Source organism: Cervus canadensis, chromosome 30 (genome assembly GCF_019320065.1).
Source record: "Cervus canadensis isolate Bull #8, Minnesota chromosome 30, ASM1932006v1, whole genome shotgun sequence".
NCBI classification, from domain to species: domain Eukaryota; kingdom Metazoa; phylum Chordata; class Mammalia; order Artiodactyla; family Cervidae; genus Cervus; species Cervus canadensis.
This window is the reverse complement of record NC_057415.1, coordinates 11,629,960-11,657,777: the sequence shown is the minus strand read 5'-3', so window position 1 is coordinate 11,657,777 and position 27,818 is coordinate 11,629,960. Positions and strand designations below refer to the sequence as shown.

General features: G+C 40.0%; 1 protein-coding gene across 10 annotated transcripts in view; it reads right to left on the bottom strand.

Moving 5' to 3' along the window:
- The window catches only part of NTRK2 (neurotrophic receptor tyrosine kinase 2), a 388,663-nt gene that overhangs the window by 259,125 nt on the left and 101,720 nt on the right, over positions 1-27,818 (bottom strand). The gene's annotated exons all lie outside the window — the stretch shown is intronic.

Below are 27,818 nucleotides of genomic sequence, written 5' to 3'. Positions count from 1 at the left end.
GTTTACTGCCCACTTTAAAAGATTCAGATTCCCTATGTCTGTGTCTCTGTTTCTGCTTTGCAAGGACCAGTATAGCACAGGGAAGAAACAAAGGTACAATCTGTTTGTAGGACACTGCTGTTTAGTCGCTAAGCCTGTCCAACACTTTTGTGACCTCATGGACTGAAGCCCACCAAGTTCCTCTGTCTATGGGATTTTCCCAGGAAGAATACTAGAATGGGTTGCCATTTCCTTCTCTGGGGGATCTTTCCAACCCAAGGATTGAACCCACATCTCCTGCATTAACAGGCAGGTTCTTTACCACCAGGCAAGCCCAACACATATATTGTAAAGAACCTGCCTGTTTCACACACACACACACACACACACACACACACATATATATATAGTAGGATATATATTGAACCAACCTAAAAATGAATTCCAACACACCTTAGGTGCAGACAAATACTATTTGATTCCATGTATACAAGGTACCTAGAAGTCAATAGACCTGAGTGTGAGCAAGCTCCAAGAGTTGGTGATTGACAGGGAAGCCTGGCGAGCTGCAGTCCATGGGGTCACAAAGAGTCAGACACGATGGAGTGACTGAACTGAGAATAGTCAAATTCATAGAGTCAGAAATACATTGGTAGATGCCAGGGGCCAGAGAGTGAAGGAATGGGGAGTTAGGGCTTAATGGGGACAGAGTTTCAATTTAGGAAGGTGAAAAATTCAGGAGATGGATGATGGTGAAAGCTACACAACAGTGTGAATGTTCTCAGTGCCACTGAACTGTACAGATAAATATGGTTAAAATAATATGCTTTATATGACTTTTACAACAATAAAAATATTTTAAAAGATTCAAGACTCCCTAAATTTTGGGGTCTTTTTCTATAATACCACCCAGAATATGTGCAGACTTCTATCTGAGTCCATCTGCATCACCTCCGTGAGATGTGGGTCAGAGAGAACTGATGTAAACATGCTGCTCATGCCACTTCCTGTGGAAAGAGTAAGAAAGCCCCAGGTCTTTGACTCAGGAGTCTCATGTCTTCTGCTGTCATCTATGAAACTGTGGCAAACCAACTTGTTGACTTGCAAGTAGAATAAAATCTCAGACCCTTCACTGTTCTCAATACCTGCTGCTGATAGAGCTTTTAAAAAGTAATCTATATCTATATTAATATTTCTGTCTACCCACCTACCTACCTAATGAGGACTAATTATTTGCCTCAGAGATTCTTTATAGCTGTCTTGGGCAATTGTGTATAAGACAGCCCACAATGAAGTTACTGGGATGGAAACTGCAGAGCTGTTTCACTCTATTAAAGGTAGCCATAAGAAGCTAGGTAAAACGGGCATAAACAAAACGAAGATTAACCTTAATGTCGTGTATGTACTCTAAGGCATGGCTTCTCAAACTTTAATGAACATATAAATCACCTGGGAATCTCATTAAAATGCAGATTTGAATTCAGGAGGTCTGGGATGAAGCCCAAGTAACAATTTCCCAAGTGATGCTGATGATGCTGGTCCAAGGACTGCACTTTGACAGCAAGGCTCTAACAACAACTAATATATATTATATGGATATTAACACTCTGATATTTGCATAAGCTCTAACATTTTTCATAAAAATATCTCCACCAATCCAGTAAGTCCATATGAATCACTGAATATTGGTCTAAGAAAGAACACTGAAAACATTCTTGAGTACATGATTATGAGTGCTTGTACACTTAAATGTGGGAAATATGAATATTTGTTATGAATTATCCTTCAGTAGAAACAGTGGAAGACTTTATTTTTTGGGCTCCAAAATCACTGCAGATGGTGACTGCAGTCATGAAATTAAAAGACGCTTACTCCTTGGAAGAAAAGTTATGACCAACCTAGACAGCATATTAAAAAGCAGAGACATTACTTTACCAACAAAGGTCTGTCTAGTCTATAGTTAGTCTAGTCTAGGCTATAGTTTTTCCTGTAGTCATGTATGGATGTAACAGTTGGACTAAAAAGAAAGCTGAGCACAGAAGAATTGATGCTTTTGAACTGTGGTATTAGAGAAGACTCTTGAGAGTCCCTTGGACTGCAAGGAGATACAACCAGTCCATCTCAAAGGCAATCAGTCTTGAATATTCATTGGAAGGACTGATGCTGAAGGTGAAACTCCAATACTTTGGCCACCTGATGCGAAGAGCTGACTCATTTGAAAAGACCCTGATGCTGGGAAAGATTGAAGGTGGAAGGAGAAGGGGACGACAGAGAATGAGGTGGTTGGATGGCATCACCGACCCAACGGACAAGAGCTTGAGTAAACTCCAAGAGTTGGCAATGGACAGGGAGGCCTGGTATGCTGCAATCCATGGAGTCACAAAGAGTCAGACACGACTGAGTGACTGAACTGAACTGAACTGAACTGATCCTTCATTGTGAATTATAAACACATTCTATTCAAAGAACCAGTAGCAAAGGGAACACACAGGAAAAGACCTTCCTTGAGAATACAGAGTCTTTTGACTGTAGCAAGAATAAAAGAAACAGAGCAAATTACAATCTTACAGTTTATGTTGCTGGTAACTGTATTTCTGGTAAAGCTTATGTTGATGGGTTAAGCATAACAGGGAAAGAGAACATAATATGTGGACATAAGACAGACTCTGGGAAAGCAAATATTCTGTGGGGGAAAACCCAGTGGGCAGGGCTTCAGGGGCCTGTGCTGTGGTCCCAACCCTATCACCCCCTTGCTGTGAGAGCTCAGAGAAGCAGTCTGTCCCCACCTGGCCACTTCCTCACTCCTGCTTCTTGGCAGTAGGTTTCAATCAACCACACACAGAGACTCTCAGCCTCACAGACCCTTTTTTAAAGAGTGTCATCAGCCCAAATAAATCAATCTCTCTGTCTCATCTTATCCACTTGGGGGAAAGTTGGTGAGCCAATTTGAAAAGCATGGGAGAGGGTCCAGAAATAAATGAAAGGTGGAAATTTATGTTAGAATTGTATCAGGAAATACTTGGTTGCACTTTTACTTTATTCCTTTTCCTTCTTCCACTGTCTCCTTTTTTTCATTTCTTTGGTCTTCTCTTCTCCTTCCTCCTTTCCCTCTCTCTATACTCTCACTTCAAAAAGATAGCTGAAAAGGCAGCAAGGTGTATTTCAGTATTCCACACATTTGTTTCTGGTGAGCTTAATGACTTGCTTTTAAATAGATTTCTGTGGTAAAATATGCTTAGGAAATCCTGGGTCAAACAGATAAGAAATGCAGCATTGCCTGCCACATCAGTAAACAAAGATGTCATAGTCATCAGCAACTGCAGTCCTCCAACGTGAGACAGTCAGCCCTGAGGAAACTCAGCAAAGAAAGGAAAACTTGCCGTCTAGTAGCCATCACACTGCAGCCACTCCCTGTGGTGAGCCCTGAGGAAACACAGGATACTAGCCTCAGACTGCTGAGGTGCACTTAATTCAAAGATATCTCTACTGAGAACCGTCTCAACAGAGATGGTCTTTAATAGGCAATGTACACCCTGCCTCTCTGAGAGGGGACTGCAGGGTGCTGTGTTTTCTGTATTTGACAACAGGACCACATAAACCAGTCCTCCCCCTGCTAGGGTTCTGAAGAATTCACTCTGAGAGAGTTCTGGCACGAAGATTTTGGATGCCAGAAACAAGCTATCGTGTTTCACCTCGAACAAGCCTTGGGCAAGTCATATAACCTAAGCCTCCAGTTTCCTCATGTGTAGCTAGGAGGTCGGTGACATCTAACAGATGGGGCTATTGAGGAGACAAGTAAGATGAAGTATAAAACGTGTCAGGCACAGAGCCCCCTCTCCAACCAGGGCTTTTAGATTCACAGGTGAGGTTAAGCCGTGTCCCTTAAGGGCTAGCTGACAAAGCATCCATCCTACTGAAAAACTGCCCCTGGAGATGAGGCCACTGGCCTCTTCACTGACTAGTGTTGTCTAGTCCTATCCCCTCAGACCTGAACATTCCCTTCTAGGGGCTTCCCACTTGGCTGTGTGCGCTTGTGACCACAATCCCAACAGATGACATTTACCAAATGAATAAGGGAGAGGAAAAAAAAAACATTGAGATAGAAAAGGTCACAGAAAATAAGCAAAGGCAGAAATGAGGGCAGGTCAGAGAGTTTCAGGCATATCTGTCCTGAGGCAGCCTCAGTTTGGCCTCCTGAGGGGAAGCATGGCCTCAGGCAAGTAAAATATAACCTCCCTTCCATTTAAAAAATAAAGATAATGATGCCTTATCTCACAGCGCTGTGCTGAAGAATTAAGAGAGATCAGATATGTTACGCACTTAGCACAGAAGGTAGCACAGAGTTTATGTTGCTCAGAACAATAAAAGCAAAGCTAAATGTTCTTTTGAAGCTAAGGGGGAAATATAGATGCTGTTACTCGCAAATCCAATTCTTTGACTTCTAGATTGGAAACTGGATATTATGCTCCTTCTGAGGAAATGCCAGAAAAAGGAATACACACAGGGCATCATTTCCTACCTCTGACTTCAGATACACCCAGTGAGTGGTGGTAGATGTAGTTTCAATGCTGCCATTTTGAGTGAGTGAGAGAAAGAGGAAGAGAGTCTCTATTATCTACTGGCCTCCAAAAAGATGAAAGTCAACAATGGAAAAACAATATCTCAGATTTGCTGATAACCACTCCCCCACACTCATCCCCTTCCTCACAGCAGTCAGGTACAGAGATCAACAAGACTCCCCTCACCTCCTCCACCCACTACTACATTTTCCCCATGCCCCATACATTTATCAATCTATTGTCATCTCCCTCTCTCTCTGTCCTCAGGGCCTATCACAGGGCAGGGTCTCTTGCTGGCCCAAAGCATTTGTTGAAGAAGTGAACAAATCCCACATTAGTTATTTAATAAGCATGACCACTCAAGGATTTACAGTCTATCAAAATAATATGAAGACCATGAAAACAGAATTTTTTTTAAATAGTAATGTTATTATAACTCATTTGAACAGTTTTATTAATCACTTCTAACTCAAATAGCAAACCAAGGCAGCAAGTAAAACGTCATGACAGAAGCCAAGAAATCAACATAAACAAGATCACTCTTCACTTTGAGATGTTCTAACCCTGCCTCTCAATGACTTCCTGACCAATCCCTAAATTCAGTAGCTCCCCTGTGACCTCAGGAATAATTCTAAACTCCGTGGCACACAAGAAGGCCTTTTGCATTTTGGTCATTGTCCATCTTACTGTTATCATCTCGTGTCATTGTCCTCTTGTATCTGCCCCTCCAGCAACATCCAAACTACCTGATAAGAACCTTCATGCTAGGACAGGTGCCTTCTCCACCCCCTCCTCCTTTACTCTACCTTCCAGACTTTACTAGAGGGCTGACAACCCTCTGAAGCACTCTTTGATTTCTCTTCAGTTCAGTTCAGTTCAGTCGCTCAGTCATGTCCGACTCTTTGTGACCCCATGAATCGCAGCATGCCAGGCCTCCCTATCCATCACCAACTGCCAGAGTCTACCCAAACCCATGTCCATTGAGTCAGTGATGCCATCCAACTATCTCATCCTCTGTCATCCCCTTCTCCTCCTGCCCTCAATAAATCAGCCCCCTCCTACATGGGGCTATTTAGATTACTGCCATGTCACCTTCTTAGATGTCAGACTTCCTCTGGACTACAAACTTCTGGAAGACAAGTAATGATGTACACATATTTACTCCCTGTGCCTGATACACTGTATACCCTCAGTAAGTTACTGGAAGAGCAAATAAATGGATGCATCTCCACTGTTACACACTTTCTATTCTCTCATCACTGTCCCTCCCAACTAATCAACGTTCAACCATTGACAAGAAACACTGAAAGGATCTGAGGTGAACTTTATGAAACTTTAGGGAATACTTAATATCTACTGAGCACTATCTTATTAACATTTAGATTAAATCAGAATTCCTCTCTGAAAGTGAAGCGGGTATGTTGATTTTACAGATTAAAAAAAGAGAGGGAGAGAAGGAAACTCAGAGAGGATAAGCCACCAAAAAAGAACTTAGCAGGACTTGAGTCCATGCTCCTTCGGCTACCCTATCTGAACTCAAATGCAAATTTCTTTTCATCCTTTATCATTTCAAAGGATGCTCTCTTTCCAATTGTCCTCCATTATAATTCTCACCTTTTAAACTATGTCCCCTAGCAGCCCTCAGATGGTGTCTGCCTACCAAATCTCTTCTAGCCTACTGAACACAACCCACATTCCTCTTTCTTCCAGATCCTCCTGCCCCAAAAACCTGACCAAGTGTTTCCACTGCCTTCTAGTTCTTCAGGGTCTCTTCTGCCCAAGTCTCTTGGATGGCTTTGTAACAATTTGCAATAACATAGCATGTACACCAAATATGCATGGATCTTTGCTTTTTCCTTATGGTGAAGTCGCTCAGTCGTGTCCGACTCTTTGCAACCCCATGGACAGTAGCCTGCACCAGGCTCCTCCATCCATGGGATTTTCTAGGCAAGAGTACTGGAGTGGGTTTTTTCCTTATAGTTTAGTTCAAAAGACATTTACTGACCTACTGACCAATAACTCTGACTTGCACCATACAAGTACTAAGGACACAGGGATTCAAAAACAAAATTGTTGACCGTGAGGAGATCTCACGTTAATGGAAGGGGTAATAAGTATGCATATTCCTTCAACATGATGGGTTAAGAATTTTTCTGGATGATTATTCATGGTACAAACACAAACATGCTGTGGTAAGTTGCTTCAGTTGTATCCAACTCTGTGAGACCCCATAGGCTACTGCTTGCCAGGTTCCTATGCCCACGGGATTCTCCAGGCAAGAATACTGCACTGGGTGGCCATGTCCTCCTTCAGGGGATCTTCCTGACCCAGGGATTGAACCCATGTCTCTTATGTCTAATCTGCATTGGCAGGCAGATTCTTTTACCACTAGTGCCACCCAGGGAGCCCATATGCAAATTCACAAAAAAAGAACTTTGTCCATTGTGAAGTATCAGAGAAAGCTTCCTGGAAGAAGTGATGCCTGAGCTTCATGTTTAAAAGATAAGTAAGAAATAATCAGACAAAGGAATAGAGGAGGGAACTTGAGAAACAGGAAACAACTAGAGTTTGTAATAAGTGCTATCACCTTATAGAAAATTCAAAGACATCTGATATGGTTTCTGTGTACTCTTGTTGAAATTTTTACATGTGCAGGGTTTGTGTCCGCAACGAATAATTCAAACAGGTTCGGATACAGATGGCTGATGGAAGTCCATCTTGATGACCAAGCCATCATTGCCATTACCCTTCATTTTTTTCTTTAAGGATCTCTGTTTGGAACAGACTGATGATTCCTGTAGAGGAGTTAGGGCTCTCAGAACATGATGCTCCATTTAGGGGCCAGGACAGTCATTTTCTAAATAGCATCCTGGTACAACACGGTCACAGCACTGAGCATGGCCATCCCGGAAAGAGAGCCATGAGAGAAACCTCCAACCTCTGCTCTGGGAGCACATTCCTGGTGCCCTGTTCTGCTTTCCAACTTCTCTGGAATTCTGTTTTTCTATGAAACACCCCAGATTCGGTCATGAACTGGACAGAGAACTCCCTGTTCACAACAAATGGATGTGACTTGATTCAAGCACTTATTAGAAATCATTTTCAATCACTCCCATTCTGGGAAATTAAGTTTGGTGTTTGGTAATGCATTTTGCTATCACTTAATAAAGAGACGGTCTCCTCCAATATTAGTAAGTCATATGAACGTTGATGTTGGGATGCCTCTTTGATAGCATCTAGAAATAGAACTAGGCAAAGGAGTCAGCAGGGTAGCAGTCAAAAAAGCTAAATCAGTAAAACCAGAAAGATTTGGGGTTCAAATTGTGATTCTGCCAATTACTAGCTCTGTGACTTGGGCATGTTAATAAATGCCTCTGGACTTCAATTAACTCATCCTTAAAATGCAAGGTTATTATGAAAATCAAAGAAAATGTCTCAAGAAAGTGGCACACAGTGGCTTCCCTCAATAAATGATAACTATAATCTATACTTCACTTAAATTTTTAATTAAATTTTAAGATCACTCACTTGCAGATTATAGCTCAAATTGGCAGACAAGGGATTAAAAATAGTTTTAAATATATTTATAAAAAGTATCAAGTAACATATTTAATTTCTTAGAGCTCCTACAGAAAATGCTGTCTTAAGTCAGTTGCTCAGAAGTTGACTCAGAGCAGCGTTCATGGCAGGTGATTTATCCAAGGGGGGGTCCCAGGAGAGAGGAAAGCGGGAAAGGGAAGAAGAACATCCAAGAAAAGCTGCAATTTCAGGTGAAGTCTCAGCCTCAGCCTGACCCTGCAGGGAGCTCTGGAGTGTAAATTACACCATATATCCTGCAGAGAACTTGTGAATTATCCAACAGAGTTGGCCCAGCCTAAAGGCAAGGGAGTGAGCTTGCTCCTTGTAAATGAGTCAGTTATCAGCAAAGCAGTTGAAGGAAGAGAGTGCAGAGTACTGAGCTCCCAGCCACTTTCAGTTCTGTGTGTGTGTGTGTGTGTGTGTGTGTGTGTGTGTGCTGGGGTGGGGCAAGAGTGACACAGTCTCAAGGCTAAGCCTCTGAAGGAGGTCTCAGATGCTAGCCCTTAGGAGCAACTGTACACAGAAACCAGGGAAAGTGCACAGGACCAGTGAAAGGAGTTTGAGAGCAGCTGGGTGGAACAAGAACATTTGCAACATTAATCAAGAGAATTTCACGGACCCACATCTATGCTGACTTTGCCTTTTCATCATTGGACTTGGGCAATCGCCCAATAATGTACCTTACACTGAAAATAAATCTATTTTTATTTGGTAATTTACAAAATCTAAGTTTGAAGTAAATATTTCCTAGGAGTATGAGACTCAATTTTGAAGGTTTACCCTGAGGCACCCAAAAAATGAGCTCTTCAACCTAATATGATTATGGTTTTCTATTGAAGAAAGTTGTGCCAGTCACTAATAGAGGGCACTGACCCTGCTCAGACAGAAATGATTGAGAAAGGACAGTGGGCAACTCCTCAAATACCAAGAGAAAAACTGGCAGCAACGATTCCTGGGATCTTCATGCATATTCATTTAACCATCTATGTAGCTCAAGATCCTGGGATGCTATTTAAATTGAGTTGTATAATCTATGCATCTGGTTTAAGACAGATCTATACTGCAAGATTCAAGACTGCTTTATTCAAATAAATTCTCATAATGTAAAAATATAATTTCTTATATCTTCATGAGCTTATCTGTAGAGAGTGTAAGGGGACTTTAAGACTTCGGGAAATAAGGACTCAGTGGAGACAGCCAATTGGATAGATAGCCTGGGGCACAAGGTCACCTGAAGATTAACTAATATATTATTATAAGTGACTATAAAAATATGAAATATTAAAATATTTAAAAAATAACACATGTACTTAATTTGTTAGGGTCATGAATGGTTCCATACACCCCCTTTTCAAAAATTTCCAATAAGATGCATAATTTAGCAATTTACAATTTAAGGCATGTATGTCAGTACAAATACTGTATAAGCAGATATATTAAAATAAAATTCATGAAAAATTTATGAGGAGCCTAACAGACAGATAATAGTGGTGATAATGGACACCTCAAGTCTGTAAACTTAATAAGTTACAATTATAAATAAACAGCCAGTAACCACAACAATTGCCACCAAAGAGCAGGGGTTGTTTCTACTTTTGGACTCTCAGAATACCACAGGAGCCCAAGAGATTTACAGAAACTCCTATGGATGTGGGGAGGGTGGGAGAAGGGGAGATGACAGAGCCTAAGAATGACTGTTTTCTTCAAACAAAATTCTCAACTTTTACTACTGTTACAAAATATTTGCAATGAACTATCATCTCAGGGTGAAACGTTTGATAAAACTGGTGCTAAAACAAAAGGATGAAGCTACTTAGACTTGGTAATCCCCACTCTTGGCATAAATGGTACAGACCTAACAGAAGCAGAAGATATTAAAAAGAGGTGGCAAGAATACACAGAACTGTACAAAAAAAGATCTTCACGACCCAGACAATCACGATGGTGTGATCACTCACACTCACCTAGAGCCAGATATCCTGGAATGTGAAGTCAAGGGGGCCTTAGGAAGGATCACTACGAACAAAGCTAGTGGAGGTGATGGAATTCCAGTTAAGCTATTTCAAATCCTAAAAGATGATGCTATGAAAGTGTTGCACTCAATATGTCAGAAAATTTGGAAAACTCAGCAGTGGCCACAGGACTGGAAAAGGTCAGCTTTCATTCCAATCCCAAAGAAAGGCAATGCCAAAGAATATTCAAACTACCACACAATTGCACACATCTCACACGCTAGTAAAGTAATGCTCAAAATTCTCCAAGCCAGGCTTCAGCAATACATGAACCATGAACTTCCAGATGTTCAAGCTGGTTTTAGAAAAGGTAGAGGAACCAGAGATCAAACTGCCAACATCCGCTGGACCATCAAAAAAGCAAGAGAGTTTTAGGGAAAAAAATCTATTTCTGCTTTATTGACTATGCCAAAGCCTTTGACTATGTGGATCACAATAAACTGTGGAAAATTCTGAAGGAGATGGGAATACCAGACCACCTGACTGGCCTCTCGAGAAACCTGTATGCAGGTCAGGAAGCAACAGTTAGAACTGGACATGGAACAACAGACTGGTTCCAAATAGGAAAAGGAGTACGCCAAGGCTATATATTGTCACCCTGCTTATTTAGCTTATATGCAGAGTACATCATGAGAAATGCTGAGTTGAATGAAGCACAAGCTGGAATCAAGATTGCTGGGAGAAATATCAATAACTTCAGATATGCAGATAACACCACCCTTTTGGCAGAAAGTGAAGAAGAACTAAAGAGCCTCTTGATGAAAGTGAAAGAGGAGAGTGACAAAGTTGGCTTAAAGATCAACATTCAAAAAACAAAGATCATGGCATCTGGTCCCATCACTTCATGGCAAATAGATGGGGAAACAGTGGAAACAGTGGCAGACTTTATTTTGAGGGGTTCCAAAATCACTGCAGATGGTGACTGCAGCCATGAAATTAAAAGACACTTACTCCTTGGAAGGAAAGTTATGACCGACCTAGACAGCATATTAAAAAGCAGAGACGTTACTTTGTCAACAAAGGTCCATCTCCTCAAGGCTATGGTTTTTCCAGTAGTCATGTATGGATTTGAGAGTTAGACTATAAAGAAAGCTGAGCACCAAAGAATTGATGTTTTTGAACTGTGGTGTTGGAGAAGACTCTTGAGAGTCCCTTGGACTGCAAGGAGATCCAACCAGTCCATCCTAAAGGAGATCAGTCCTGGATGTTCATTGGAGGGACTGATGTTGAAGCTGAAACTCCAATACTTTGGCCACCTGATGCAAAGAGCTGACTCATTTGAAAAGAGCCTGATGTTGGGAAAGATTGAGGGCAGGAGGAGAAGGGGATGACAGAGGATGAGATGGTTGGATGGCATCACTGATTCAAAGGACATGGGTTTGGGCAGACTCTGGCAGTTGGTAATTGATAGGGAGGGTTGACGTGCTGCGGTTCATGGGGTCGCAAAGAGTCGGACATGACTGAGCAACTGAACTGAACTGAACTCTTGGCATATTTAAAGTCTGATTACAGTTCTCTGCTTTCTCATGCATTGTTTTGTAATTGAAAAGGTTTGGGATTGATAAGAATATGATATGTAGTATAAGACACTGAACAGAGGAAAAACTGAGAAATCCAACCAAAATTAATACTGTCCAAGAATCTGTGCCAATGAATGGGATTATTCAAAACTGTGGCCATGTTTTCCACTTTAGGTTCTCATAATGCAAGTCCAAATATGGCAGATGTGCCTTTTCAAATATATATATATATATATATATATATATATATATATGCTGGTAATATCGGAGTTTGTTTCTTTGAATTTGCTAACCCATTAGCATATAAAGTGATAGGTGAGAAAATAAGCTAGAATAAATGCATATTACTGGGAACTTCCTAAGCAGAAAGATCTACATGACAATCACATACTCAAGAACCCAATGCAGATCTCATGGGGAAAGGATTCAGAGGATTCTGCTCTACATCACCCAGGCTAAAGGATAGGAACAGTGGATTGAGGGAAAGGAAGGAGAGGAGAGAAGATTCCCAAAGATGATGGTCAAATACTTCCAAAAGAGGGAATAAAAAGAGGGCGAAGCATAGAGACAGAAAAATATATTAAGGAGATCTGGTCATAGAACAATTACATCATACCAAACCCAGACCCCTTTGTGCATCAAGAAAGAAGACCAATCCACACCACATGATGGCAAAGTATTATCAGCAATTTGTCGGGAGGATAATAAGCAGGATAATCAAGTGCATTCTTACTCTGTGGAAATGCACAGCTTCAAAAAAAATACAGCCTGAGCTTAAGTACTAGCCTTGTGTTTCAAGACAAAAAACAAAAACAAACAAAAAAAAACATCATACAGAGAACATGGCTCCCACTTAATATCTTAATATTTAAGCATCATGATAAGAAAACACAGAAGAATCTACATGATGTCTTTGCTCACTGTGAAAATACATCATTTGAATTTTCAAATAGTTGGCACTTTGCTCCCAATGGCAACTGAGATCTCAAAAAGAGAGAATTTACTTGAATTATATCAGATATGAAATTAACTGGAATGTAATGACACTGTACAGGAGGCAGTGACCAAAACCACCCCAAAGAAAAAGAAATGCAAGAAGGCAAAGTGGTTGTCTGAGGAATCCTTACAAACAACTGAGAAAAGAAGAGAAATGAAAGGAGAAAGGAAAACATACACCCAACTGAATGCAGAGTACCAGAAAACAGCAAGGAGAGTTAGGAGAGCCTTCTTAAGTGAACAATGCCAAGAAATAGAGGGAAACAACAGGATGGGTAACATTAGAGATCTCTTCAAGAAAATCGGAGATATCAAGGAAACATTCCATGTAAGGATGGGCATGATAAAGGAGAGAAACAGTAAGGACCTAACAGAAGCAGAAGAGATTAAGAAGAGGTGGTATCTTACCACAGAAGAACAGAAGAACTTATACACAGAAGAACTGTACAAAAAAAAATCTTAACGACCCAGATAACCATGATGATGTGGTCACTCACCTAAATCCAGACATCCTGGGGTGTAAAATCAAGTGGGCCTTAGGAAGCTTTTGGAGGGGATAGAATTCCAACTGAATTATTTCAAATCCTAAAAGATGATGCTGTTAAAGTGCTGCACTCAATGTGTCAGCAAATTTAGAAAATAGCAGTGGCCATAGGACTGGAAAAGGTCAGTTTTCATTCAATCCCAAAGAAGGGCAATACCAAAGAATGTTCAAACTACCATACGATTGGGCTCATTTTACATGTTAACAAGGTAATGCTCAGAATTCTTCAAGCTAGGCTTTAGCAGTATGTGAATCAAGAATTTTCAGATTTACAAGCTGGGTTTAGAAAAGGCAGAGGAACCAGAGATCAAATTGCCAACATTCACTGGATTATAAAGAAAGCAAAAGAATTTCAGAAAAACAACTTCTGCTTCACTGACTATATGAAAGCCTTTGACTGTGTGGATCACAACAAACTGTGGAAAATTCTTAAACAGATGGGAATATTAAACCACCTTACCTGTCTTCTGAGAAACCTCTATGCAAGTCAAGAAGCAACAGTTACAACCAGACATGGAAAAACGGACTGGTTCAAAATTGGGAAAGGAGTACATCAAGGGTGTATATGGTTGCCCTACTTATTTAATTTATATGCAGAGTACAACATGTGAAATGCCAGGCTGGATGAAGCACAAGCTGAAATCAAGATTGCCTGGAGAAACATCAACAGCCACTGATAAGCAGATGATACCACTCTAATGGCAGAAAGTGAAGAGGACCTAAAGAACCTCTTGAAGGTAAAAGATGAGAGTGAAAAAGCTGGCTTGAAACTCAACACTCAAAAACTAAAATAATGCCATCTGGTCCCATCATTTCATGGCAAATAGATAGGGGAAAAATGGAAACAGTGGGAGATTTTATTCTCTCGGGCTCCAAAATCACTGCAGACAGTGACAGTAGTCATGAAATTAAAAGCCGCTTGCTCCTTGGAAGAAAAGCTATGACAAACCTAGACAGCATATTAAAAAGCAGAGACATCACTTTGCTGACAAAGGTCTGCAAAGTTAAAGCTGTAGTTTTTCCAGTAGTCATGTACTGATGTGAGAGTTGGACTATAAAGAAGGCTGAGAGTCAAAGAACTGATGCTTTTGAATTATGGTTCTAGAGAAGACTCTTGAGAGTCTCTTGGACTGCAACGAGATCAAACCAGTCAATCCTAAAGGAAATAATTCCTGAATATTCATTGGAAACCAAAGTTCCAATACTTTGGCCACCTGATACAAAGAGTCAAGTCACTGGAAAAGACCCTGATGCTTGAAAAGACTGAGGGCAGGAGGAGAGGGGAGTGACAGAGGATGAGATGGTTGGATGGCATCACTGACTCAATGGACATGAGTTTGAGCAAGCTCCAGGAGTTGGTGATGGACAGGGAAACCTAGCATACTACCGTCCATGGGGTCACAAAGAGTGGGACATGCCTTAATGACTGAACAACAGCAAGCCCTTGGAGTGAACAGGGCTGCATAAAAGGAATCAGTGAAGATGAGAAAAATTAAAAGATAACTCAAGGCATAACTCAAAGCCTTGGTCCTACCCTTTTCTGGTCCCAAGTGGCCATGGTCTTGTGAAAACTAGTAATCACAGAATCTTATGAGTGCGTAATGCCGGGGAATGCTGACCACTAGAAACTTTAGACTATCATTTCAGAGTGTGTGCTGAATGTGTATCTGGGTGTGTATACATGCATGAATGTTGGAGACTGGGAAAAGGTGAATCCTGATCTCGAGCAACAATGAATTTTCTGTCTCTCTCCTGCTAAGAGTTTAAGCACCATGAGGCAGAAATTGGGTTTAATATTACATTTCCAGAGCCTTAGAATAGTCCTACTCAGATAATCATTTTTTAAACTGAAATCAAAATGATTTAGTTACTATTTTTCTTTATTGCATATTTTTAAGACTTAAGCCTTATCCTAAATAATACTTCCAGGAAACCAAGGGTATGATGTACCAGGCTTATTTTTCCTAATTAATATTAAAATAAACATAAAACTATCAAAATTAAAGGCGTTATTCCCAAACATCCCTTAAACCAGTTTTGTTACCAGTGAGTATATACGTCCCCAGCTTTGGGAAATATGGTATCATCCAATGGTAATGCATACCAGTTGCAACACATATTGGTGACATCCAGTGGCAGTACATAAAAAGCAAATTTCGTGTGGAAATAGAATTTGTTTATTCTTATAATATTTCTTAGTTTCGTAGCATAAAACATTAAAGCTGGAATCATAAGGCCTGGCTCCCAGCCCTATATCTGCCACAAACCAGCTGTGTAACCTTAGGCAAGTCACTTAAGCTCTCTGGGCGCCAATGTTCTCATCTCTGTAGTAAGGACTTGGGATGATTCCTAAACTCACTGGCAGTTCTCACTGTCTTTGATTCTACCAACAACCAAAAAGGTGCAGGAGAGAATCTAAAGTGATTAGATTTATTACACCTACTTAATATTTAATCATAGTGAAAAGGAAAAGCAGAAGAATTTGCATAATGCTCAGTGACTTTGAGGAGCACAAAGTAAAATCTTACAAAATAAAATAATATTTTAGACACAGTAATACTGTGACAATAAGTCTTTTCTGTAACCCCACGACCCTCCCTAGTGTAGGCAGCTGGATACCAAACCTCCATGGCCTCAAGGAAGGATTATCCAGGATCCAGATAAAACTAAAATTAAAAAGTAGAAATTACTGGTCAAGATCAGAATGCTCTTTTTTAATTTTTTTAAAATAAAATCTAGTAGAAGGAATGATTAAAGCAGAAAAACACCCTTTTACAACACTCATAAATTAAATAATTGTTTGAAGAAAGCATCACAACTGAGATTTGGCAGAAGAAGATATCTGCTAGATGTCAAATTATCACTCTACAAATTACCTACTAATTGCAAAGGGAAACTTACGTTTACAAAGAAAGGATCTGATGATCGCCATTTTTAAAAAGCAGTCCAACTTACAGAAATAGTGTATCAACCTGACATTATGGGCTTCTAACTGTGATACACTGTGAACATACAGCACCTCTGTGATGGTCTTCTTCCCAAAAACATTTCACGGGAGATAAGCAAGTTAGGTTCCAGAGGACAAAGCGTGTAACACCCCCTGCCCCAGTCAAGCATGGCAGCTGGGGAACCAGAGAGCCTCTAGTCAAGTTTGGAGATTCCACAAAAGACGACCCCCTTTTTGGAGGGACCTGATAAGGTGGCCAAGAAGTCAAGACAATCTCAAGCCTATGACGGCAGGAACTGGAGCCCACCCTGGGTCTAGACAAGTCTCCTAGAGTTTCCTGAGTCCCCAGATCTTCAACGACACCCTTGCAGAGAGGAGTGTGAAGGCAGGGGACCCTTCTTAGGAACACAAATGTACAACTGAGACCCGTACCACCTGGTAGCCAAGGACGCCAACCAACACAGCAGCCGCCAACATGGAGAAATGACCACCAGTGACCACACAACCCCCCCTCCTATACAGTGGCACCTCAGCATCTCCAAGCACACGCTCCCCTTGAGGAAATGAAGGCAAGAAGGAGAGATCAGACTTGAGGGGAGAAACACTAAATCGTCCATGGTTGCCCATAATTATCTGAGATTACCCAGAATGGTAAGAGGTTAGGTTTCCACTGCCTAGTTCATAAAGAGCAAAGAACAGATATTTAATTGAGCTATGAGAAATAAAGTCACACATCTTACAATCTGTGCCCGAAATAAGTGCCTGCCCCATCCACCATCCTGTACTAGACATTTTAATATTCCTCCACCCTTGTCATAGCCTCACAGGAGACCAAGATATAATGTGGGGAATACATTAGGCATATAAATATACATCTGAAGTCACCTTGCAGTTGTCTACACTCACAGCTACATGGAATACAACACAGAAATTATTTATAGTCTATGGAATGCATGTGGCTTTCCAATATGAATAAATCAAGATTTATTTCAAATCAAGTAAAAAAGCTATGCTATGAAGTCTGACTCAAAAGAGTTGGGAAGAAGATCAGCTGTTGGTCTGCTTCCTGAGAAGCCCACACCATTGCAGAAACAGAGAGCTAGGCGGAGCTGCCTCTTTTTTGAAGCTGGGATGCCAAAGGTACCCCTGCTAGGATATATGCCTCGTGCAAATTAATAGGAAACAGACTTACTGGGAATGCCAGTTAGATAAGGAATAGCTTCTGTTTATAACTGAGAGGCAATATTTTCTTGAGATGACTATAGGCTGAAAACATATTCAGGATTATTTAGTATTGACCATATAGACACAGTATTTCCTATGTTAATAATAGATCACGGTTTCAGAGTGGAGAAAAAAGACTTCATCATTACACACCAAAATAATAAAGGACATCACCAGAAGTGCGTGGCAGACTCTTTTTAGTGATTGTCTGATGGTTCTGAATGGTTTTGTAACAGGATAGTAGATATTAAAGCTAGAGGAAACCCAGAGATGTCCTTTGATCCCACACTCTTAATTCTGGTCTTTACACAATCTTCTTTTACAGGTACGGGAAAGGCTCAGTTGGGTGGTTGACTCTGCTTAAGTCTTCCCAGAACTACTAAAGTTGACAACCATGAGTGTAAACAGAAACATGATCTCATTCCCAGCATCCTCCCCTCCCACTCCACTCCCACCCTAAACTCGAGTCCCCTTCCTTCCTTCTACTGGCACTGGTTAGGGCTGAGATGACACCTCTGCCTTCAACTCAGGATATTAATCTCTTACTGAAGACTTGGTGAGTGAGAATGGATCTCTCTCTCCCTCTCTCTCTCTCTCTCATTGTTTCTTGTCTTCAGACCACTAAAGCTCCTAGGTGATCACAGAAGAAGCCCATGCTATTCTATTTCTGCTGATGTCTTGATAAAAACAAAGATCTTCCACGGCCATTTGCCTGCCCAAGCCTTGACTTTTCTGGGAAAGCAACATCTTAGTCTGTGATTATATTAATATGAGTTACAATCAACTGCATAAGGAAAATTTTATTTTCTCCAGAATCCCTCTTTTCATCTAGTTTTTTTGGGGGGAAGTTTTTAAATTTTTATTTTATATAAAAGAGCTAGTATTGCTTCTACATAAGGATGATCCATTCAAGAGTCATCAAAAACTAAAGCCTGTTTTTGTTAAAAGAAATTATTTGTAATTCAACACACAAACGGGAAGCATATCATAATAGGAGCCTCCATGAGCTCATATTTCTAGACATAAGCTGATGGTTACTGAGGGAAGAAGGGCTCCCTTTCCCATCCCACCCCTGCTTGCTCTTTCTAATCCTTCCCTACAGTAAATACTCCTCCCGAAAGAAACTAGGAAAGATTACATACCAAATCAATCAGTACATGAAATAGATTTCTCATAAACTCCAGAACAATTTAAATAAATGAATTGCTCAAAGGATGATAAAATTAGGAGTTTGCAATAATTTGTACACAGTATCTTCAAGGACAGAAGAGCTTAAAATAAGCATATGATTCAGCAACTTTACATTCATAATGCATACCCATAAAACATGGACACATTAAAATTACAATTTTTTCTACATATTCAACTAATAAACCTTAAATATACACGGTATGCATTTGAGACATTTTTTTGCAATCCTGATTCAGAATATGTTCAAACAGGACTCTCTCCATATTCTTTTCCTGAGTTTGCATAAATGCGTGTGTGCGTGCTCTGTCGTGTCCCACTTTTTGCAGCTCCATGAACTGTAGCCCACCAGGCTCCTCTGTCCATGGAATTTTCCAGGCAAGAATACTGGAGTGGGTTGCCATTTTCTCCTCCAGGGGATCTTCTCAACCCAGGGATCAAAACCGGATCTCTCGCATTGCAGGCAGATTCTTTACCACTGAGCCATCGGGAAAGCTCAGTTATATATTACTAAAACATAAATCTCAACAATAACTATCTTACAGAATTCATTCAGTGAGCCAGGCCTGAAACTAAGCACTGATTTAATGCTTGTAATCAATTAAGAGATGGATATTATTCCCTCTACCAAAGAGGAATCTAAGATTTACAGAGTTTAAAAATCTGCCCCAAATTATGGTTAGCAGGTGGGAGACATGAAATCTGAACCCAAACTTGTCTGATTCATAAGCTTCCAATATTTCCATATACTCCTAGGTTTGAAGACTTAAGAGTTAACAACTTACAAACATGAAGGATGTGCAGTATTCAAACAGGCTGTCTCCTGAGTTACCACGTGACAGTTCCGCTGATTTAGAGCTAAATTTACTCCCCGAGTCATTCAGTATTCTTGCCCAAAATAAAGTAGGATAAAACCAGAGCATATGTTAGAACTTAAGCCAAGTTATTATCTGTCTTCTTCACAAATTCTGAAAAGCTGGTCCACCAAAATCAGATGCTAGGAATGAGGAGGAAGAAAATCAAAATAGGGAGGGAAGAATGCTAAATTAGGAAGCACAGAGATGTGGAAGGACAAAATGACAGGGAGAAAAATGAGAGGTTAAAAAAAAGAGAAACAAAGGATGAAAACAAGAAGAAAAGTAGCAGATTTTCCAATTTTGGAAGCCTTTTTTCAGTGCATGATGATCTGTGTAAGGTCAAAGTGAGTTCACCACAGGATTTATGGAGGACCAAAGAGAGGATAGCAAGTGCTCCTGACGTTTAAGTACAAAATCGAATTTCTTAAAGGACTGTCTATCTTTTCGCAAGACTCATCGCATGGGAAGTCCCTAAACAATACAGCTGCACCCTCTACATAACAGGCATACCTGGGTTCTCCCCTGAATCGCACGGGGCTTATGGGAGGTCTACGTATGACAGGGAATTTTAAAAGTTTGAGGTCAGTGCACTTGAAAAGCTAATGGGAAAAACGCTGCTGCTTCGGCTTCCTGCAGTGCCTGATGGAGCCATTCCTGAAAGTTCTGGGCCCATTTTCAATATGCTGCAAAGTAAAAGCATGTTCTGCCCTCATGTAGACAAAAGCCAAATGGTGACCCTACAAGAAGTAAGAGACTTCAGATAGTAGATCTTCACCTCATGAACATAAGGGTAAAGCTTTATATAACATCTCCAACAGACAAGAAAGGCACACTTGGGCTCTTTTGACAAATTTTCACTTTGTCAAATTACTCAATAACTCTTGCAACTGAACATCTTTTATGAAATTTCCGAGGATTTGATTGCTATTGACAAACATAGTTCTCTACTAAGAGAATGCTAAACTCTACTGAAGCTGGGGAAGGAAGTTTAAAAAAAAACACCAACTATATTGTCTGATACTCTTGGGTGAGAATAAAATAGGAGACCCAACAAAGTTTATTACTTATTTTTTTTTAAAAGTCACTAAGCTCTTCAAAATTTCTTTTTATTAATGACTTTCTGATTCCAGAAAGTTAAAATAATATTGTTGGTCTCTCTCTAAAAATGTCCCACAAACATCTTTATTGAATCTATGTCTGAAAAAGACAGAGTACTTCACATCAACTTAAAAATAAAAAAAGAATTTCAAAGAGATTAAAGATCAAGTTAAAAAACATACATACAAAGTAAAACTAGTGAAAGGAATATCAAAAAAGTATGTTTACAGTCTCAGAGACAGGATGACTTCCTCAGCAAAATGCAAAACTTATATGGAAAATATGGACAGATTTGCGTCTACAAAAAAATGAAATGTTTGCCAAAAGCTACTATTTTAAAAGTCAAAAGAATAGAAGAAAATGTGAGCAATATATATAGCCAATAAAAGATTAATAGAGACAATTTAGAAGGTAAATCAACAAATAAACATTTCTTTCTATTCTCCACTTGATAAAGATGCTTAACCTTATTATTAATCAGAACAGTATTTTAAGTGAATTAGCAAAAATATAGAAGCTTGATAATATCTGATATGGGTGAAAACATAAACAAAACGATGTCTTCATCTACTATTGGTGGGAGTAAAAATTAATAAAGCATTTCTGCAAGGTAATCTGATAACATTTAAAATCAACATATAAAATATACAAACCTCTTCTCTCAGCAATCCATTTCCAAATATCTATCTTTATAAGTAAGATGTTAATTACTTCTCTACAGATTGGGTAGAAATATAAGTCTTTTTAAGGTTTCCAATTCATTTAAAATAATAATGTTACAAAACAAAGTTACAGTAAATATTTGTATTGTTGCTGTTTAGTCACTATAGTAATTATTAAATGCCAGTAACATTTCAAAATGCTCCACACACATGAACACAGTTTGTCTTACAAAAACTCCCTGAGATCGGTACAATTATTGCCCTAGTATGGAAATCCTGAGGATGAGAGGATGAGAAATTTTCTCAAAGTCACACACTTGAAATGAGGAGAGTCAGGATTCAGACCCAGGTAGCCTGATGCCAGAGTCCTCAGAAATACTAGGAACAGAATGCAGTAGATGCCTAGAAACTGATTCAGAAAGATCTATAAGTTAAATTGGTACTTCTAAAAAGATGTAAAGCAAATTTGTGTTATGATTTCTTTATGCAACCATAAATGACTGTATTAAAGTATCTACATAATGAGTAAGCCATGTATTTTATTATTGACATAATATATGCACTGGGAATAGTTAAAGGAGGTTATCATTAGGAGTGGAAATGGCAGTGGAAGAGGAAGGTGAGTTCTATATATCTGTGTATCTCTAATATGCTTGAAATTTTGAAAAACAAGAATGTATTCACATGTTACTGTTATAGTACTTCTAGCTCTATGAATCATAAATGTGCTTGAAATTTTGAAAAACAAGAATGCATTCACATGTTACTGTTATAATACTTTAATGTGATTTGTCTTAAAAAAAATAGGAGAAAAGGGAACCCTCTTACACTGTTGGTGGGAATGCAAACTAGTACAGCCGCTATGGAAAACAGTGTGGAGATTTCTTAAAAAACTGGAAATAGACCTGCCATATGACCCAGCAATCCCACTTCTGGGCATACACACTGAGGAAACCAGATCTGAAAGAGACACGTGCACCCCAATGTTCATCGCAGCACTGTTTATAATAGCCAGGACATGGAAGCAACCTAGATGCCCATCAGCAGACGAATGGATAAGGAAGCTGTGGTACATATACACCATGGAATATTACTCAGCCGTTAAAAAGAATTCATTTGAACCAGTCCTAATGAGATGGATGAAACTGGAGCCCCTTATACAGAGTGAAGTAAGCCAGAAAGATAAAGAACATTACAGCATACTAACACATATATATGGAATTTAGAAAGATGGTAACGATAACCTTATATGCAAAATGGAAAAAGAGACACAGAGATACAGAACAGACTTTTGAACTCTGTGGGAGAAGGTGAGGGTGGGATATTTCAAAAGAACAGCATGTATACTATCTATGGTGAAACAGATCACCAGCCCAGGTGGGATGCATGAGACAAGTGCTCGGGCCTGGTGCACTGGGAAGACCCAGAGGAATCAGGTGGAGAGGGAGGTGGGAAGGGGGATCGGGATGGGGGATACGTGTAAATCTATGGCTGATTCATATCAATGTATGACCAAAAAAAAAAAAAAAAAAATAGTGTGTTGGGGGAAGGGTCATATGGAAAACAGTTTGTCCTTACAGATGTTTCTATACAACTGTGTTTCTGGCTTTCAGTCACATTTTTCCCTCTTTTAAAACTTGATCCAAATATCTGTTAAACTCAACCTCCTAAATTTTCCAGAATTGTTTTCAGCTTATATAAAAGGCGTTAACCTTTAACCTCTTTAGCTTTGGCCCCACTCTGTTTATGAATATTTTTAAAGAACTGAAATTTTGGTTGCTCTTGAAAGACATTTAGAAGATCATTTATCTAAGAGGAGAAACTTAAACTAGCGGTCTCGAGTCTGGGGTTAAAACCTGGTTCTGTGTTCTCGGGCAGTATAGTCTTTTGGTCAACTATGAATTGGAACTATCAGAAGGCATCTGGGTGGTTTATGTGTAAGCAGAGGGGCCTGCAGAGAAGATCTGTAGGCCATCAAACCTAAATAAGAGAAAAGGTTTCCTATTCTAGTTCCTCCTGTGGGATCTCTTGAGGTCACTTGGATACTTACTCCAGAAGGACGAAGGATGCCTCTTTATGGAGGGAGTAATATCGTACGTGGACTTCCATCAGGAAACACAGCTAACAGAAAGCTGATGGCCACCACTGCTCTTCCCCAGTGTGACGGCTGCCAGCCCCGCTCTGCCCTTCTGGCTCCCTTGCTTTTTTTCCAACCCTGTCCCCATCAATGCCATCGGGCAGGGCTCCCGAAGTGGAGCACTCTGAGAAGACTTGGCAACCCTCATGCCCCTAGATGCTTCCATTTCCCCTTTATGTGAACTTCTACATTTTCAACAAAGAAAGAGGGCCAGGAAGCAATGTGAGAACTAAATACAAGACTGGGTTACAATAAAAATGAGAGAATTCAAAAGCCGGGTTGCCCGTTCCTTTGGCAGTAGAGCTGCTCTGGAAAGGGCCTTGAGCTCTACTTCAGTGAAAATTAAAATGAATCATAGGCAGTCTTCAAAGAAAAGGGATCAAATTATGTACTTACCTATGGGGTATTGATATAAACATAGATTTAGATAGAGGCGTTATACAGTTCATGCATCCATATTAAGTACACATATGACTAATCCCTATACAGAGGGCCAAACCCTAACAGAGGAGCTTTATTCAGGACTCTGGAATTATGGTAACTAGATATTCAACCAAAAACCAAAAGAATGGTGTCAAGACACAGAAAGAAGCATAAAGAAATGGACTAGGGTAAATTCTACCCCTCAACATTTTTATTGAAACAGGGCTGGTAGTCTATTAGACGTGCCAACAAGAGGTTTAAAGCATATCAAGCGATAATGAAACATAATTTCTAGGCTCACACCAAGATGGGAGCCACCATCTGGCACTTCTGCCAGCCTCAAAGCTGGACAAAGCCACATATTCTGAGGCCGTAAATTCAAGAGGCAGACAGGAAGAAATTGAAGATGCTTATGTGCAAAATGGAAAGCCAAAGTGAACCCTCCAAACTTCAACAACAATAATACTTTAAAACTGTATGTGAAAACCTATATAATCCTAAGACAAAACCTGAACAAAATGACTTCCTGTCTATGACCATTACTTAACTGGAATAATTTTTTTAAGTATAGAAGCTTAGAAAAACTCCAAGATCTTTCTTTAACCATTCACATACAAGCGAAAGTTGCTAGTTGTGTCTGACTGTTTGAGACCCCATGAACTGTATATACAGTCCATGGAATTCTCCAGGACAGAATACTAGAATGAGTAGCCTTTCCCTTCTCCAGGGGATCTTCCCAGCCCAGGGATCAAACCCAGGTCTCCAACGTGGCAGGCAGATTCTTTGCCAGCTGACTCACCAGGGAAGCCCATTTACATACCAGTTGGCCTCCAAATATTTACTGTTTTCCAATTACTAATGTGGATGGAGTTGAAAATTCTCTGTGGTCTTTCATTCTACCAGTTAAAATTAATCAACTCTCAACTTTGGCCTCAGCACTGGGTAAGTAATGGTGAACAAGATCATTATGAACTCTGGAGCTCATAGTCTGGCCTCTGTCTTCTAGATTACACCATCAGGATTCAGTTACCGTGAATTGACAGAAGAGATTAAAAAAAAAAAAAAAGCCCTACAAAGCTTACAGTCTTGCAGTCACATAGACCTACCTGAAAAGAACGCAGCACTGCTGTATTCTAAGATCTAAGTTTAACTCCCCGCTTTGGAATTTAAGGATCACCTTTCCATGGAAAGCAATGCCATTGATGATGTTTGGGTTCTAGGGTTGACCTATAAAGCTTGAGTTGCCCTGCATACAGCTGCAGTGTGATTTTAAGAGATTTCTGGTTTGGGTTACCCTGGACCCATTGAATCAATAGTATTACACTGTAATTTACAGTCTCAACACTGCTACCATGGACTGAAACAGTGGAGGCTGAAGCATTCAATGCTGGGATGGGTGAAAACCTAGAAATACCTAAGGATGGGCTGGCTGCCACCCTTCAGTCTCAACTTATCTCCAGGACAAGGGAATATGAATGGGGGTAGAATGTCCCCGAAGGTGCTTAGGAGGGTAAGAGTTTCATTTGGAACAGCTCATTTGCACATCAGCCGTTGGCCTCTCATAAAGAACCAAGGCATTGGTTCTGGCCAAGCCTACATACATTTCTTACTGCTGTCACTCAGAAACCGCTAGTGATGTGTTTTCTGTTTATTTCAGAGTATAACAGTGTTTTCACATGTTCTCTCCTTTTTAAGGTGCATGTTTTTTCAACAGTAATTCAAGTTCTAATAGCATTTAAAGTACATTAACTTATTTTTAGTGAAGTATAGTTGATTTACAACTATACTTTCAGGTTTACTGCAAACAAATACACACACACACACACACACTTATATATACAATATATACACAAGTATGTTTGCATGCATGTTCAGTCACTTCAGTCTAGTCCAACACTTTGCAACCCTATGGACTGTAGCCCTCCAGGCTCCTCTGTTCATGAGATTTTTTTTTTTTTCTTTTTAGGCAAGAATACTGGAGTGGGTTGCCATGCCCTTCTCCACAGATCCTCCCCACCCAGAGATCAAATCCGCATCTCCTATGTCTCCTGCATCCCACTGAGCCTCCTCGAAAGTCCATATATAAGTGGATATATATTCTTTTTCAGCTTCTTTTCTATAGTAAATTATGACAAGAAATGGAATACAGTTCCAAGCAATACAAGAGGTCCTTTTAACTTACATTAATTGCTAAACACCATGTTTTATGCAGTTTCATTACATGAACCTCATCTTCTTTTCCAGATCCCCAAGTTACAGCTCAGCATCTGACCATAAAACAAGAACCTCAACTCAGGCCCATTTGTTCAAACTATGGCACAGATAGACATGTAGTTAAAAGTAGAGAAGGAAGCTATTCTAAACAAGAACCTGAGTCTCTGAGACAAATTTTTAAAATTTGTAATTTTTTAAAAATTTTGTATTTTTTTAAAAATAAAATTTTAATTTTATGTCTAAAAATAAGGGAGTAAAACATAAGCTCTAGTAGTTACTGCATGAAGAAAGCCATCTATTGGCTCTGTGACAAGGTTAAGTAAAACCTTCTCTTACCGATCATTAAAAGTACATTTAGGTTATACCCGAAAAATTATAGGTGCTTCAGAGTGGTCATCCCAAATTATACAAATAAGATACATTTTTAGTCTTAGTGCTGGAGTCACTATATGAAACAGGATCTTCTGTGAAACAAAACATCTGCCTTTTATTCTTCTCTATCACTACACTACAGAGCATGTTCACATTTACAGACCATTCTTCTGTTATTTTCTTAACACAAAGTAGAAATGAAGACTGACTCCCTAATATTGCTCCTACAGTTTCCAAAGCCTTTCTGAGCTCCCAGGAGGACCTAAGACATATCCTTTCTCTGAAGACCTCATAAGATGAACGCTTCCAACGCTACCTTCAAGGCAGAAAAGTGATAGAGCTAGAATCTCTGTCCAGTAAAATTTCTCCTTGGGGATATTCACCACAAGTGCTTCTAAGGAAAAGAAGCATCTGATCAAGATGAGGAGAACCAAATCCCATGGCAGGTGGCTGACACACACAGAGGAAAACCCTAGCCCAGACCAGGGCACCAGCTGAATCCAGGGACACAGAAAGGTCCTCAAAGCCGTGGGTGGGTCTGGTCTGCAATGCTTATCCCACAACTTGTCACTCTTGGAAAGAGACCTGGGAGCCCATGTGTATCGCATAGAAAGGTGACTCTCCGAGAATATTTGGGAAAAACAGCATCAGCATTCCTTGGAAACTGTTAGAAATGCCTATTTTCAGGCCCACAGCAGATCTATTAAATGAGAAACTCTTGGAGTAACCCAGAAAGTCTGTGTTTTCATAAGCCCTCCAGGAGTTTCTGAGGCAAAGTCAAGTTTGCAAACCACCACCGTAGGACTAATAAAAAATCACTGTAGTACACCCCCCTCCACCATCACCACCACTCACGCCTTATTCATAACTGCAGAATGAGAGATCTTTCCTCCTTCAGAAGAAAGAGGCCAAAGGGGGAGTCAGGAGGAGGTTTAGCCATTATATTTAAGAACTTTACTGCTGTTCCTCCTCATTCATTTCAGGTTTGGGCATCTTGTTCATGGGCACACACAAAGAGAAAGGTGAAAGCATCAAAATGGATCTGATCCACCCCAGAGCCTGCTATACACTGGATGACCTACTGCTACTTAAACATCACTTCCAAGTAAGAAGGCAACAATAACAATAAACGTGATGAGCAATATAGATCAAGAAAACCCACCCAGCTGTCTCCCCAACACAATTAAGACACCACTAACTGTGGTGTCACAGCTTTCCCCAGCTAGTGGCATTTATAAGAGACCATGCAGAACTCACCAATAACATGAGTCAACACATAGGTTTAAATATCGGAGCAAATGCTTTTTAATCACTAAAACTCTTGCCTACTTATATCGCCCCGAAATGAATTTTCAGTTTTCTAAAAGAGACCAATAGTCTATTGTGGGCAACACAAACCCTAATTTTTAATCGAGCACTAGGAACTTTTCCACTAAAATAAAAAATGACTCATTCACAATGCTTCAATGTACCTCCAAAAGCTGTTCTTATTTTGCTTCCCAACACT